Below are 15,038 nucleotides of genomic sequence, written 5' to 3'. Positions count from 1 at the left end.
CTTCTTCTGAAGTTGATCAGAAGTTGTTGGAGCATCTTCTGATGCTTCTGCCTCTGGAGCAGCATCCTCTGGGCTGTCCTTTGGTTGATTTGCTTCCGATGGATTAATGCTGAGATCTGCGAATCTTTCAAACACCTTTGACTTTTCTGAACCAAGCTTGTCATCAAATCTAATTTGGATAGATTCCTCAACAGTTTGAGGGACAATATTATAAATTCTAAATCTTTTAGATCTTTCAGAATAACCAAGAAAATAGCATTTTAAAGCTTTAGAATCGATTTTACCCAATTGCTCCTTTGTGTTGAGCATGTAGCAAGTACTCCCAAAGGGATGGAAGTAAGAGATATCAAGTTGTCTTCCTTTGCACAGTTCATAAGGAGTCTTCTCCAGAATTAGTCTGATGGAGATTCTGTTCTGGATATAGCATGCAGTGTTGACTGCTTCTGCCCAGAAGTGCTTGGCCATACTTGATTCTTGCATCATGGTGCGAGCCATCTCCTGAAGAGTTCTGTTCTTTCTTTCAACAACTCCATTTTGTTGAGGAGTGCGAGGACAGGAGAAGTTGTGAGAGATCCCTTGAGAGTTGAACAATTCTTCAAAAGCTATGTTCTCAAATTCTCCACCATGATCACTTTTGACAGTAATCACTGAAGTTTGGAACTCCTTCTGAACTTGGGTAATGAAGTTGGTGAACATAGTGTGTGTTTCATCCTTGTGCCTTAAGAACTTTACCCATGTCCACCTGCTGTAGTAATCCACAATGACTAACCCATACTTCTTTCCTCCAATGGATTCAGTTTTCACTGGTCCAAAGAGATCAATGTGAAGTAGCTCAAGGGGTCTTGTTGTAGATACCACATTCTTTGCTTTGAAAGGCTTCTTGGTGAATTTTCCCTTTTGACAAGCTTCACACAGAGCCTCTGATGAGAACTTCAGACGAGGCAATCCTCTGACGAGGTTTAGCTTGCTTAGTTGGGAGATCTTCCTGAGGCTTGCATGCCCTAGGCGTCTGTGCCAAACCCATTGCTCATCATTAACGGACATGAGACACTTGACCTTCTGAGATAGCAGTTCAGAAGATTTGATTTTGTAGATGTCATTTCGTCTCTTCCCAGAAAACAGAACAGATCCATCTGTTTGACTGACAGCTTTACAGCAGGTTTGATTGAAAATCACATCATAACCTTTGTCAGCTATTTGGCTTATGGAGAGCAAGTTATGCAATAATCCATCCACCAGAAGTACATCATTAATAACTGGAGTTTTTCCATCTCCTATGGAACCTTTTCCAATGATCTTTCCCTTCTGGTTTCCTCCAAAGCCAACGTCTCCTCCTGACTTAAGCGGCGTTAGTTTTTGGAATATAGACCTTATGCCCGTCATGTGTCGCGAGCATCCACTGTCCAGATACCATGATAGGTGTCTTAACTGAGGTGCATAAGATATCTGCAACAGGAATAATTTTTGTCTTAGGTACCCATATCTTGGGTCCTTTCTTGTTAGTTTTCCCAGAAGTTCTCGGAACTTTGGGTGCAACAGGAGGATAATACAAGGGAACTTGATTATAATATTTAGACATGTCAAGTTTAAACTTTCCCTTTGGTTTTACCACCTTGGGTGTAACCTTTTCTGGAATGACAGTACCAGCGGGAACAAAATGCTCATGCAAAGGTTTGCGTTTGGGCTCAGATGGCTCACCTCTCATAGGTTGGGAGTAGCCAAGGCCACTGTTCCCATTTCTGCTTATGCCATAAATCATTGAAGCCATAATACTTCTGTCTATGCCTTTGGCTAGGAACCTTTGAAACGCTTTCTCATATAGAGTTTCATGCTTAATATCGGATGATGCAAGTTGATCTTCTAGCATGGCATTTTTAGCACGAAGAACAGAGTTGTCATTTTTAAGAGAATAGTTCTCTTCAAGGAGTCCAGAGACTGACTTCTCATGAACTTCTGATGTACTAGTTTTAATAGCATATTTTCTTTTAGGCAGAGACTATTTGCGCCTCCCCGTTTTGCTAAGTCCGCCATCTCCTTTTTTAAAAATTCCAACATTGCCCTTAGTAAAAAAAACATAAAAAGGTAATATTTAATTTTTACTTCCCACACACCATCTCCTTCTTCCTCCTCACCCTCCTCCTCTTAATCCTCCACTCCTCCACTCCCAAGCTCTTTTGGGTGATCTCAAGTCAATTAGAAGCTTACCCATGTAAGTTTTTACCTTTTTCCGAGCTTTTTTTCAGCTTTTTTTTAGCTTTCATCGCGATTTCGCGACTTTCTGACGTAACTGGTTAGTCCCGCCCTTAAAACTGCGGTAATGAAACAAATTACACGCTCCCGCTAACATACGTGCGGAAGTGTTAAATTTACACCTTCCGCTAACTTGTTAGCGGAAGTGAAAAACTTAGTCATTAATAGCACCAATTTCCCGTGGTTATAACTGCGGCTGTGTTATAATTTTGAACTTGTCCGCATTTATAACTGCGGTAGGTTATGAGCCCTGTGTAAGAACCTGTAAGCCTCTTTAATAGCACCAATTTCCCGTGGTTATAACTGCGAATGTGTTATAATTTTGAACCTGTCCGCACTTATAACTGCGGTAGATTATGAGCCCTGTGTAAGAGGTTACTGTAAGCCTCTTTAATAGCACCAATTTCCCGTGGTTATAATTGCGGATGTGTTTAAATTTTCAACCTGTCCGCAGTTATAAGTGAGGAAGGTGATTTCTTGGCAGAAGGGTTTGTAGAGATAAGGTAGTTTTTTTTTAAATTAAAATTACTGAAGGGTATTTTGGTCTTTTTGCAGTTTTGGGATGGCTCACTTAGCAAAAAAGGAGGCGCAAATAGTCTCTGCCTTTCTTTTAAGCTCTTTATGTTTATTTAAAAGCACATCATGTTTCTCCATTATTTCAGATAATGCAGTTCTTAGCTCAGATGAAGAAAATTTAGAGAATACCTCATCGTCATTCTCAGAGTCTGAGTCATCTTCTGAAGCTATCATATCATCCTGTGCTTCAGCATCTCTGCTAGTGGTAGCCATCAGAGCTTCCACAGCTTCATCTTCTTCTGACTCAGCTTCATCAGAATCAGTTGCATCAAAGGTTATGAGAGCTTTCTTCTTGAAGAATTTTCTTGGTCTCTTATCCTTCTTGAGCTTGGGACAGTCACTCTTGTAGTGCCCAGATTCCTTGCACTCGAAGCAAGGTGACTTCCTTCCCAGAGGACTTCTTCTGACCAGATGAAGATTCAAATCTTCCTTTACTTTTCCTCGGTCATTTTCCCTTGCTTTGTCTGTTCTTCCAGAGCTTGCTCAATCTCTTTGTGAGAAGAGATAGCTCTTCATCACCAGAAGCATCTGATAATTCTTCAGAGGAATCTTCCTCTTCTGCCTGATAGGCTTTCGCCTTGTCAGGTTTTGACTTAAGAGCAATAGATTTGTCTTTCCTTTGAGGCTTGTGCTCTTTGAGTTCAATCTCATGGCTTCTGAGATGACTCACAAGCTCTTCTAGCTTCAAGGAGTTCAGATTCCTGGAAAGCTTCAATGCAGTGACAAAAGCCATCCAATCCTTAGGCAAGCTTTTGATGATCTTTTTGACATGATCACCAGTAGAGTAGCTCTTGTTTAGCACTCTGATTCCAGCAATCAGAGTTTGAAACCTTGAGTACATCTCCTCAATGGTTTCACCATATTCCATCTTAAACTGCTCATATTGTTTTATGAGAGCAAGAGCCTTAGTCTCCTTGACTTCTTCATTTCCTTCGTGCGTCATGACCAAGGATTCATAGATGGATTTTGATGTTTCTTTGTCAGAGATCTTCTCATATTCAATATATGATATTGAACAAAACAGCATGGACTTCGCCTTGTGATGATCCTTGAAACGCTTCTTCTGAGCGTCAGTCATTTCAATACGGGGGATCTTCACTCCTGCAGCATCTACTGGATCAGTATAGCCTTCCATGACCATATCCCAGAGATCTGGGTCAGTGCCAAGGAAATAACTTTCGATTCTATCTTTCCAGTACTCAAACTTTTCACCATCAAAGACTGGTGCTCTGAGTTGGTTGTTGTTGTTGTCAGCGGAAGTATTGGCTTGGGCCATCGTTATTTTTCACACAAGGTTCTGGATCACTGATCACTGTTAAGTGTATAAATCAGAACCGGAGCTCTGATACCAATTGAAGGTGCGAAAAACACTAGAAAGGGGGGGTTTGAATAGAGTTTTTCAACAAAAGTTTTCCCCTTTTTAAGTTTTGACAAACTTAAAGATAAGAACTAGGTGCTAAAGAATATGAAGTAGAGCACACAAGTATTTTATCCTGGTTCACTTGAGATAAAAGCTCAAGTTAATCCAGTCCACCCGTGAAGGTGATTTCTTCCTTCTTTGATGAAGGCAATCCACTAAAATCAATGAATGTTACAACTGCACTTGCAACCTGCAAAGTGACTGACAGTACACTGATTTTCTCACTAGTATACTCTCAAGAAGCTGATTAACCGATCCTCTCAAGACTAGCTAAACACTGAACCAAACTTGATTCAGTCCTCTCAAGATCCGACCAAACTTGGTCTCTTAAGGAACTTTACAAAGTGTTTGTAAAAGGTTTTGGGTTTACAAGAAATGCTTCTGAAAAGCTAATAGTAAACTCAGATGTTCAAGAACAATGAAGAAATATTGCTAAGAGATTGGTTAGAATGAATTCAAGAATATCAGCAAAGTTTCTTAGCTTCTTTCTTCTATGTTTAGCCCTTATATACTCCAAGGTAATTGGTGTAGCCGTTGCTAGGGTTTTGCCCGTTGGAGTGGCAATCTTGTAATATCACACTGCTAGGCTGAACGTGGTAGGTGGCGGGCAGGCTATGACTGTACGATGTGTACTATGACAGCGACCTGTCCTTTCACCAGCTGACTAATGATCTGGAGTGCTTCAGATGGATGTTGGTGAAGCTTGTGATCAGAGTCAGACGGAAGCTTGGATCCTCTGACCTTGCAACTTCTGCTTCTGGGCATGTTCATCAGAACTTCTGAACGCCAGAGCTAGAATAGCTTGGGTCTTCAGAGCCAACTTCTTGCAGGTCTTCAGAACTTGAGTCTTCTACTTCATGACCGTTCCTTCTGGAACATCTGGTCTTCAAAACTTCTGACTCCGGTTCTTCAGTACCTCTTGAGAGCTTCTATCTTCAGAACTTCTGAAGGATTTGCCACTGTTCTGAACGAACATGGTGAGCTTTAGAACTCTCTTTTGGTTTCTCTTGGGTCTTCATCTTCTGAAGGAATCGGCTTGGGTCAGAATCAGAACCTGTTTGTCACAACTATAAAGGACAAACGTTAGAGTACCATAATTGTTCATCCTCAAAAACTTTAATTGTAATCATCAAAATATAGAGATGCAACCACTGATCAAATCTTGATCTTACAGTGAGAAGCTAAGGAGGAGGAAATTTCCAAAATTCAAGGTGGGAGATGAAGGTTCTGTGATCAAATTTGAGGTTGGCCATATATTTACTGATCCAAATCTGTTTAGAGATGCTGTGAGAGACTATGCCCTGCAAAATAAGAAGGATATTGTGTTTTAAAAAAATGAACCTAAGAGGATTGTAATCAAATGTCAGGAAGGGTGTCCATTTTATTTGAGGGCTTCCAAGTATGAACAGAATAGCTATTGGCAAATTGTCACATTAAAGGATGAGCACACATGCTACTTGAGTAATAAAAACAGACAAGCAAGGCCTTCCTTTGTTGCTAAGAAATTTGTTCCCCTTCTAAGGCATACCCCTCACATGAAATTAAAAGCATTGGGTGAGGAAGCTAAAAATAAGTGGGGTGTGAGACTGAGTAGGTTTCAGTTATCTAGAGCTAGAGTCAAGGCACAGAAGATGATTGAAGGGGCAACCTTAGAGCAATACAAGCATCTCAGAAGTTATGGTGAAGAATTGAGAAGAAGTAATCCAGGGAGAACAGTGGTGATCAAAACCATGGCAGGGGCTGGTGTAGCTGTATTTGAGAGGATATATGTATGTCTAGCTGCATGTAAAAGAGCTTTTGCCACCACATGTAGACCTCTAATTGGTTTAGATGGGTGTTTTCTCAAAGGTGTTTATGGTGGGCAACTCTTAACTGCAGTTGGAAAGGATGGTAACAATCAGATGTATCCTATAGCTTATGCAGTTGTGGAGGCAGAGACAAAAGACTCTTGGGACTGGTTTCTGAATTTGTTATTGTTTGACTTAAACAGTATTCAGAACAAGAGATGGTGCTTCATCTCTGATCAACAGAAGGTGCTTATTTTACCATATTTGCATTTTATTAGCCCTACTTTTATTGTTACTGTTAAGCCTTACTGTTATTGTTATTCCTTACTGTTGTTGTTAAGCCTTACTGTTTCTGGATTGGTTGTTTTTGAAGGGACTTGTTCCTACACTGGCAGCCATCGATGAGAATGTTGATCATAGATTCTGTGTTAAACATCTGTATGCAAACTTCAGGAAGAAATACCCGGGGGATGGAATGAAAGGAGCACTGTGGAATGCTGCAAGGGCATGTACTGTGTCATGGTGGGAAAAGGCCATGCTCAAAATCAAAGAATTGAATGAGGATGCTTGGAATGACTTGAAGCAGGTCCCTATGAAACAATGGAGTAGAGCTGGCTATAGCACATACCCTGTGTGTGACTTGCAGGTTAATAACATGTGCGAAGCCTTCAACAGAGCAATCCTAGAGTATAGGGATAAACCTATAATCAACCTACTTGAAGGATTGAAGTTCTATCTCATAAATAGGATTGTGAAGCAAAGGGATGTGGTTCTTAGGTACCAGGGAGAGCTATGTCCAGCCATTCAGAAGAAGTTAGAGGTGTCTAAGAGAGACTCTGTTGCCTGGCTTCCAGTGAATGTTGGTGATCAAAACAATGCTCTGTTTGAGGTGACAAATGGCACATGGAAGTATGCTGTGAACTTGGCTGCAAAGACTTGTGCATGCAGAAGGTGGGACCTATCTGGCATCCCTTGCTGCCATGTTGTTGCCTGCTCATGGTATAACAACACTAGGCCTGAGGAATATGTTGACTCCTATTACTGGTAAATGCATCATGCTATTTTGTGCATTCATTTCCTTGCAGCCATGTTGTTTTGCATTTTGTGCTTGCATATGCATACATTTTGTCTGTCTAATTAGGTGATGTTTCATTTGTAGGAAAAGTACATTTTTGAGGACTTATGAGAATATCATTTTGCCATGCAATGGTCCTGACTTGTGGCCTAGCCCAGGGGACAATGTCTTGCCAATTGTACCACCAAAAATGAGAAGGGCACCAGGAAGGCCAAAGAAAAAAAGGGTCAAGGCAGCTGATGAGCCAAGAGATCCACATAAGCTTAGAAGAATTCAATCCACGGTATTCTATGGAAACTGTAGAAGGTCAGGCCACAACATCAGATCATGCAGGGCTAAAACAGCTGCTGACATTGTTATTCCACCAAGAGGGAATAAGGTAATCTTTGGTTCAGTCATTTATCTTTAGTTCATTCATGTTGTTAATCTATGTGATGTTCTGAACCTATTTTGTTGTGTTGTATTGAATGATGGGTTAAGTAAGGTTGATGTTATAATTGGTGTCATGTCTAGTTTGTGTTCAATTGTTATGATGTCTTAATTGTGACATATTGTATTATGTGAAAGGATAAAGAAAGGAAAGGAAAGCAGGGATAGATAGCATCATAACATTAGATAGCAAACAACCTTTCTCATTGCATTAGAAAATAGACCCAGAAAACCTAACATAGTCTTTCTCATTCTCCTTACATTCCATCATTCTCTTTCATTCCTAGCCTATGTCCTATAAATTTTCACCAACAACATTACAATGATAAGCAACAAAGCTGCACAAAGTCCCCACCCAATTACACAACACCTAGTCAAATACATCTCATTCTTCTTATGCACTTCAATCTTACGGATTAGGCCTGAAATAACCTTCCTTTCACGTGCATTGCCTTCCCCATCATACCACTGGAAAAATCCGCACATCCTCCTCCCATAAACCTGAAGATCAAACCCAGTGAACCAAACTCAGCAAATAAAATGCCAGATGTGAAGAAATTGACAGTGAAGAAATTAGATAGCAAACCCAGTGAACCAAACTCACATGATATTTGCCACAACCATAGAATCGACGCCCAACATTATCACCCACCCAACATGTAACCAGCTTCGACTCGACCCCACAATCGCAGTACCTTGTTCGAACAGAGCCATGGGTATTGGAGCATCCACTTGCACTTGACATTTGAATCGAACGAGCTTCTTCCTCGTTTCTTACTCTTCGCGCTTCTTCCCCCCTTCTCTTCGACCTTCTTCCTTTCTTCTTCTCTTCGAGCTTCTTCTTCTCCCCTTCTCTTCTTCTTCTTCCTGTTTACAATTAGGTTAAAATTGGGGGAACCAAACTCGTGTTTCTGATTTGAGGGGGGAATGAGTTTGGGAAAAAAATGTTAAATGAAAAAGAAAATCCACGTCAATTAATGAAAGGGGCTCTGTTTGGTCAAACTAACGGAACTTAACAGAAGAACTTGAAACGCACGTTTTACAAACGTTGGGGTGCCTGACCGCTACGTTTAAACACGGGGGGGGCCCAATCGCTCAATTTTGAAACATCAGGGGCCCAAAATGGAATTAAGCCTTTAGTTTTAAATCAAAATAGGTCAAGATTGATTTGATTTTGAAATAAAATATGTCAAGATTTTATTTAGTAATTAAGGTGTGACACGTGTCAACAGAAGATAAGCTCAAATAAGAATTAATTTGGAAGTGACACCTCATTAAATTGGCCTGAGAATTAATCTGGGAGCGACACCTCATCAAATTGGCCTGATGGAAGTTCTTCTTTTCTAATATATATCGATATTGATTATAGGATCTTTGGTAATTATCTAGTGTTTATTTCCCGTGCGTTGCACGGGGAATATGCCTATTGTATTTGATATATCTATTAATCATGAATGTGATTATGCGTGTTTGTTTAAATCTTAGATAATTATGGCAAATATTTTAAAATTTGGTTTCGAGATCTGTTTTGGAATTAGGAAACACGTGTCATCAGAAAATAAGTTATCTAATTCTTTTCAAATATATATTAATATATAGAGGAGGAGATGACTGATGCAGTATCTTAGATAATTTGGAAAAATATTTTAAATTTTAATGGATTATAATCTCAGCATTACATGTTTTTTATATTGTAGATCATGAGAAAGAATGAAAGGAGAAATCACGGGATTCCTGAAAATCTATATATCTATATATATGTAAAGGAGACTTGAGTTTTTTGCACTCCTTTACATTAAATGCATTAAATAGTAAAACATTTCTTTTGTATTAATAAAATTAAAATTAAATAAAATTTCTTAAATCATAATCTATTCAACTACCTACTAAATTGTAAAATCTATCTATATATCTATCTATCTATCTATCTATCTATCTATCTATCTATCTATCTATCTATATCTATATATATATATATGTAAAGCACACTTGAGTTTTAGCATTAAATACATAAGCAAAACTCAAGTGTTACATTGTATTAAAAGCATCCAAACAAAAAAATTGTAATCAATATATTAAACAATCATAAAATTAAAATTGAAAATATTTATATGGTCAAAAACTATTCAACTGCTTAGATTAAATAACAACATTTATAAACTTAATTTTTTTGGTACATTCATAAACTCAAAATTTACTTGAGTTTTGTATTTCACCAGTATTAAAAATTTAATTTAGTAATAAAATAATATTTATTAATAAATAATTTAGATAAAATAGTTTTTTAATTTAAAAACTATAGATATCTATCTATATATATATGTAAAGCTCACTTGAGCTATAAGTATTAAAGGCATTAAATAATGAAGTTAAACAAATTTTTATTCAACTTTTTTTTTTGAAGTTGTTTTAACTTTTAATTACATCCACTTATTACTAATTGTTAATTAGTACTCATATTTTAAATTAAATATTGATATTATTTTAATTTTAATTTTAGAGAAATGTGTAAGTAATAATAATAATTTAAATTGACTAACTTTACACTAATAACAATATTACATAGTTAATAGTAATTTTTTATACTTCTTTCTAATTGTAAAACTTTCTAATTTTTTATATATTAAAATTAAAATTAATTTAATAATAATTATTCATCATAAGTTGAGGAATTTTTAAAAAATAAACTTATTACTATTTTTTACACCACCTACTAAAATGTAAAAGTAAAAGTTACTTTGAACCTTTCTATTAACATTTTTCTTTGTATTAAATAAATTATATTAAAATATTAAAAATGAATAAAATTGCCTAAGTCATTAGCTATTCAAACACCTACTAAAATGTATAATTCAATTGAAATTTTGTTATAAATACCCCAAAAAATAAAATAAAATCCTTTGTATTATATACATTAAACTAAACTAAAACCTGATCAATAATATTTTCAAATTAATTAGTTATTCAACTACCAACTAATTTTCATGTTTGTTATATAAGGTAGAATAGAACATGACAAAAGACTCCTGAAATATAACTCTTTAGTTCTCTAAAAAAGTGTAGAAAAAAAAAATGAAACAAGACACTCTAATAAACAAAAACTACACTTTTATTTCAAGTAGTGAGGTTAATACGAGTTAGTGTAATGATTTAATAAAATATTTAATTAGATACAAAAATATTTCAAAAAATATATATTAGTCATAGTCATTTATTTTTTAGTTTAATTATCACAAAAAATTTATTAAATACATTAAGCAGTAAAATCTTCCTACCATTGTACTAAAATAAAGGAAGCAATAGAAAATTTCTTTGTAATTAGTATATTAAATAATAAAAATTAAAACTGAAAAAAATTGTATTGTCAAAAGTAATTCAACTACCCAAATTGAATAATAATGGTCATAAACTAAAAAATTGACTTGAATTTCGCATTAGGGAAAAATAACAAAAATTAAACTTGATTAATGACAAAATAATGTTATCCATAAATAATTTAGATAAAATAGTTTAAATTTTAAAATGACGTCATAAGGTATTTACTATTAACTATAACGTAACGTTCAAAAAAAACTCTAACGTATGTGTGTTTTATTTGAAAAAACAATCTCAATATAATTTTATGATCTTATTACATATTAGTAAAAATGATTTTGAGCAAGCTTAATAGAGAAAAAAAGTTATGACCAAAGTTGAATAAATATAATTTTTTTTTTACGCTGAAAGGATATTTATTAAGTGCTGCAACAAAGCACAAAGAGAAAAGAAGTACAAGTCTTAGCCAAACTCTGAAGCTAAAAGTAAACCCCCCCTATGGCCAAAGAAAACACTCTGAGACTTAGCCTAATTAAAACCTTCCTAGGCAGTAAATTCTTAATCTATTTAATTTATATCTTATTTTAGTTGAAAAAAGATGAAATTACTTTATTTTTCTCGATTTTAACATGTGTAAACCTGTTTGGGAAATTACGATTGCCCTTTTCAAAAAATGACGTTCTCGGAAAAAAGTATAAAAAATGGTAAAACAACTTTTCTGATGGCATTAAAAACTAATTGCTTAATCTTTTTTTCAAATGGACTGTATTATTTTTCACATTATTAAATATATAAATAATTAAATTTATAAAATGATCTAACATGTGTAAACCTGTTTGGGAAATTGTGATTGCTCTTTCCAAAAAACGACTTTCTCCGTAAAAAGTACATAAAATGGTTAAACAAGTATTTTGATGGCATTAAAAACTTATTGCTTAATTTATTTTTTCAAATGGACTGTATTATTTTTTACATTATTAAATAAATAATTAATTAAATTTACAAATTGATGCAATGCTGATTATTAAATATTAATTCTTAAATTCAAGTAATATTAATTATTTATAAAGAAAACTCCAATACTATTTATTGAAAAGTTTTTTTTTTCAAAATTATTGAAATAATGAACACAATTATTATTTTTTATTTTAAAATAAAAACTATTTTAACATTTATGTAATAATTTAAACTATAAATTAGACTTGAGACTTTCCTAATTTAAAAAGATAATAAAAACGGTTTCAAAATTTGTTTTGAAAATAAATTTAGTAAGAAGTAATCTAGGTAAATCTTAGATAATTAGGGCAAATCTTTTAATATTCAGTTTCAAGATAAAATTACACAACATAAGAGAATATATCAAAAGGAATGACACGTTAAATTTTTTTTTATGAGAATTAACCTGAGAATGACACGTGAGATTTTTTTAGTGTATTAATTAATTTAAGATAAAAATAAATAACCTAAATCCTAATTAATTTATACTCTAAAAATAACTCTAAAATTTAAAAAGGTTATAAATAAAGATAGATAAAAACTACAAAAATCTACCAAATCACAATAAAAACTCATAAAATCCTGAATTAATTAAAAATCCGAAAATTCAATAAAAATATCATAAAATTAATTAGTACTCTAAAAATAAATAATAAGATAAATTAAGATAAAATCATGAAATAAACAACTTAAATCCTAATCAAAACTAAAATTTAAAAAAGTACTAAATAAATATAGATAAAAACTATCAATATCTAGAAAATCACAATAAAAACTCATAAAATCTTGAATTAATTAAAAATCCGAAAATTCAATAAAAATACCATAAAAATTAATTAATACTCTAAAAATAAATCAAAAATAAATTAAGATAATATCAAGAAATAAACAACCTGAATCCTAATCAAATCTAAAATTTAAAAATATATTTTTTTATGAGAATTAACCTGAGAATGACAAGTGGAATTTTTTTATGAGAATGACACGTCACTAAGAATTAACGTGAGAATAACACGTCACTAAATCAGTCTGATAGTGCGTTGCACGGGGAATCGATAAAATCATGAAATAAACAACCTAAATCCTAATCAAATCTAAATTTTATTGAGAATAAACTAAGTTGTTGGTATTTGTATGAGTGGTTTGGACTTTAACTAATAAGCATGGCAATGTTATGTGTAATGGGTATAAGGATAGAATATTCGTTGGAATTTCACTTTGCTGGGACTTCTGATGATCATAACAATGTCTTGCATGCTTCCACTTGGTGCATTCACACTCCACTTCAAGGTAATTTTCTATTCCATCCATTATTAGCATTTGTTGGCTTTTTCTTTTATGTGTTCTATGTTGTTGAATGTATGAGTTAACAGTAAATTTTTTATTGCTAATTGATTAGCTATAATTAAGGAGTAATCTAGGTAAATCTTAGATAATTAGGACAAATATTTTAAAATTCGGTTTCAAGATTTGTTTTGGAATCAGGGAACACATGTCAAGAGAAGAGAATCTATCTAATTCTTTCCTAATATATATTGATATATAGGGGAGGAGATGACTGATGCAATATCTTAGATAATTAGGGAAAATCTTTTAAAATTTTAATGGATTATAATCTCAGCACTACATATTTTATTTCTATATTAATCATGAGAAAGAATAAAAGGAGAAATCAGTGGATTCCTGTAATTATGCAGTAAATTAGGCTTGAGACTTTTCCTAATTTAAAGAGATAATGAAAATGGTTTCAATATTTGTTTTGGAAATAAATTTAGTAAGGAGTAATCTAGGGTTGTCCAACTTTTTTTGGCCCGCCCGAAACCGCCTGGCCCGTGGCCAAAAAAGGGCTTTTCGGGCGGGTCGGGTCGGTTCTCGGGTCTTGCAACTTAAAAAAACCGGTTTTAACCGGTCTGGTTCGATCGGGGTCGGTCTGGGTTCTGAACCGACCGGCCCGACCGAATAGGGATAAAAAAAAAACTCCAGCGGCCCAGCCCATTGTGTTTGAGTGAGGGGAGGGAAAAAAAAATCCATGTTGACCAAAAAAAAAGGCTTCAGAAGTAACCTTAGCCCATTACCCCACCCACTATAAATACTCTATTTTAACCCTCCCTCACCCTCTCAAACCCTAGCCGTCCCAACTTCTCCTCCTCTTCTTCTTCTCTCTAAAGTCCAAACTCCAAACCCTAGCCGCCACCACCCTTCTCTTCATCCTCTCCGCCACCACCCTTCTCCTCATACTCTCGGCCGCCACTCCACCACAATAATTTCATCACACATCTCATCTCAGACATCTCAAACCCTAAGCCTCTGAAATCGCACATCTCAAACCCTAAGCCTCTGAAATCGCTTCATCCTCCATGCTTCTCTGATCCGAAAGAGTCTGTTCATCTTCGTCAATCGATTCTGATGTGAAATCGCAAGGATGAAGTGAACATTCTCTTTCGCATGAGAAAAGCAATGGAAAAAACTTGTTCTTGACTTCATAGTAAGTTGGTAATGGTATCTCCAGATCTGATCTGACATAGTATGTTGTTCTTGGTTAATTTGTTTGATGAAATTGAATGAAATTACTCAAATTAGGGTTTTATGCTCTTCATCTTTCTGTTCTCTACAAACCCGGTGGAACCCGCCCGACCCGCCCGTTACCCGACCAACCCGAAACCGACCCAAACCGACACAACTCACGGTCGGTTATGGGCCCAGTTTTGTGTCATGCGGGTTCGGTCGGTGGAGCTTTTTGGGCCCGAAACCGACCGAACCCGACCAGTGGACAGCCCTAGAGTAATCTAGGCAAATCTTAGATAATTAGGACAAATTGTTTAAAATTCGGTTTCAAGATAAAATAACACAACAGAAGAGAAGCTATCTAATGGAATGACACGTGAATTATTTTTATGAGAATGACACGTGGAATTTTTTTATGAGAATTACCCTAGTGATGTCACGTCACTAAATCAGCCTGATAGAAGTAGTTCTTTTCTAATATATAATAGGCTAAAAAGCATTTTTGGCCCCTGATGTTTCAAGTTTGTGCAAATTCTGCCCCTACTCTATTTTTGTCGACGTTTCTACCCTTCATGTTTTCAAACAGTGCACCGTCTACCCCTCCATCAGTCAGACTTTCTTAGAAGAGGTTCCTGAGTGGATTGAAGAGATGAAGAGGAGTATATGAAGTTGATGATGATCAAGG

Source organism: Lotus japonicus, chromosome 3, assembly GCF_012489685.1.
Source record: "Lotus japonicus ecotype B-129 chromosome 3, LjGifu_v1.2".
Lineage (NCBI taxonomy): Eukaryota > Viridiplantae > Streptophyta > Magnoliopsida > Fabales > Fabaceae > Lotus > Lotus japonicus.
The sequence above is the reverse complement of the archived record's forward strand: the minus strand, read 5'-3'. Positions refer to the sequence as shown.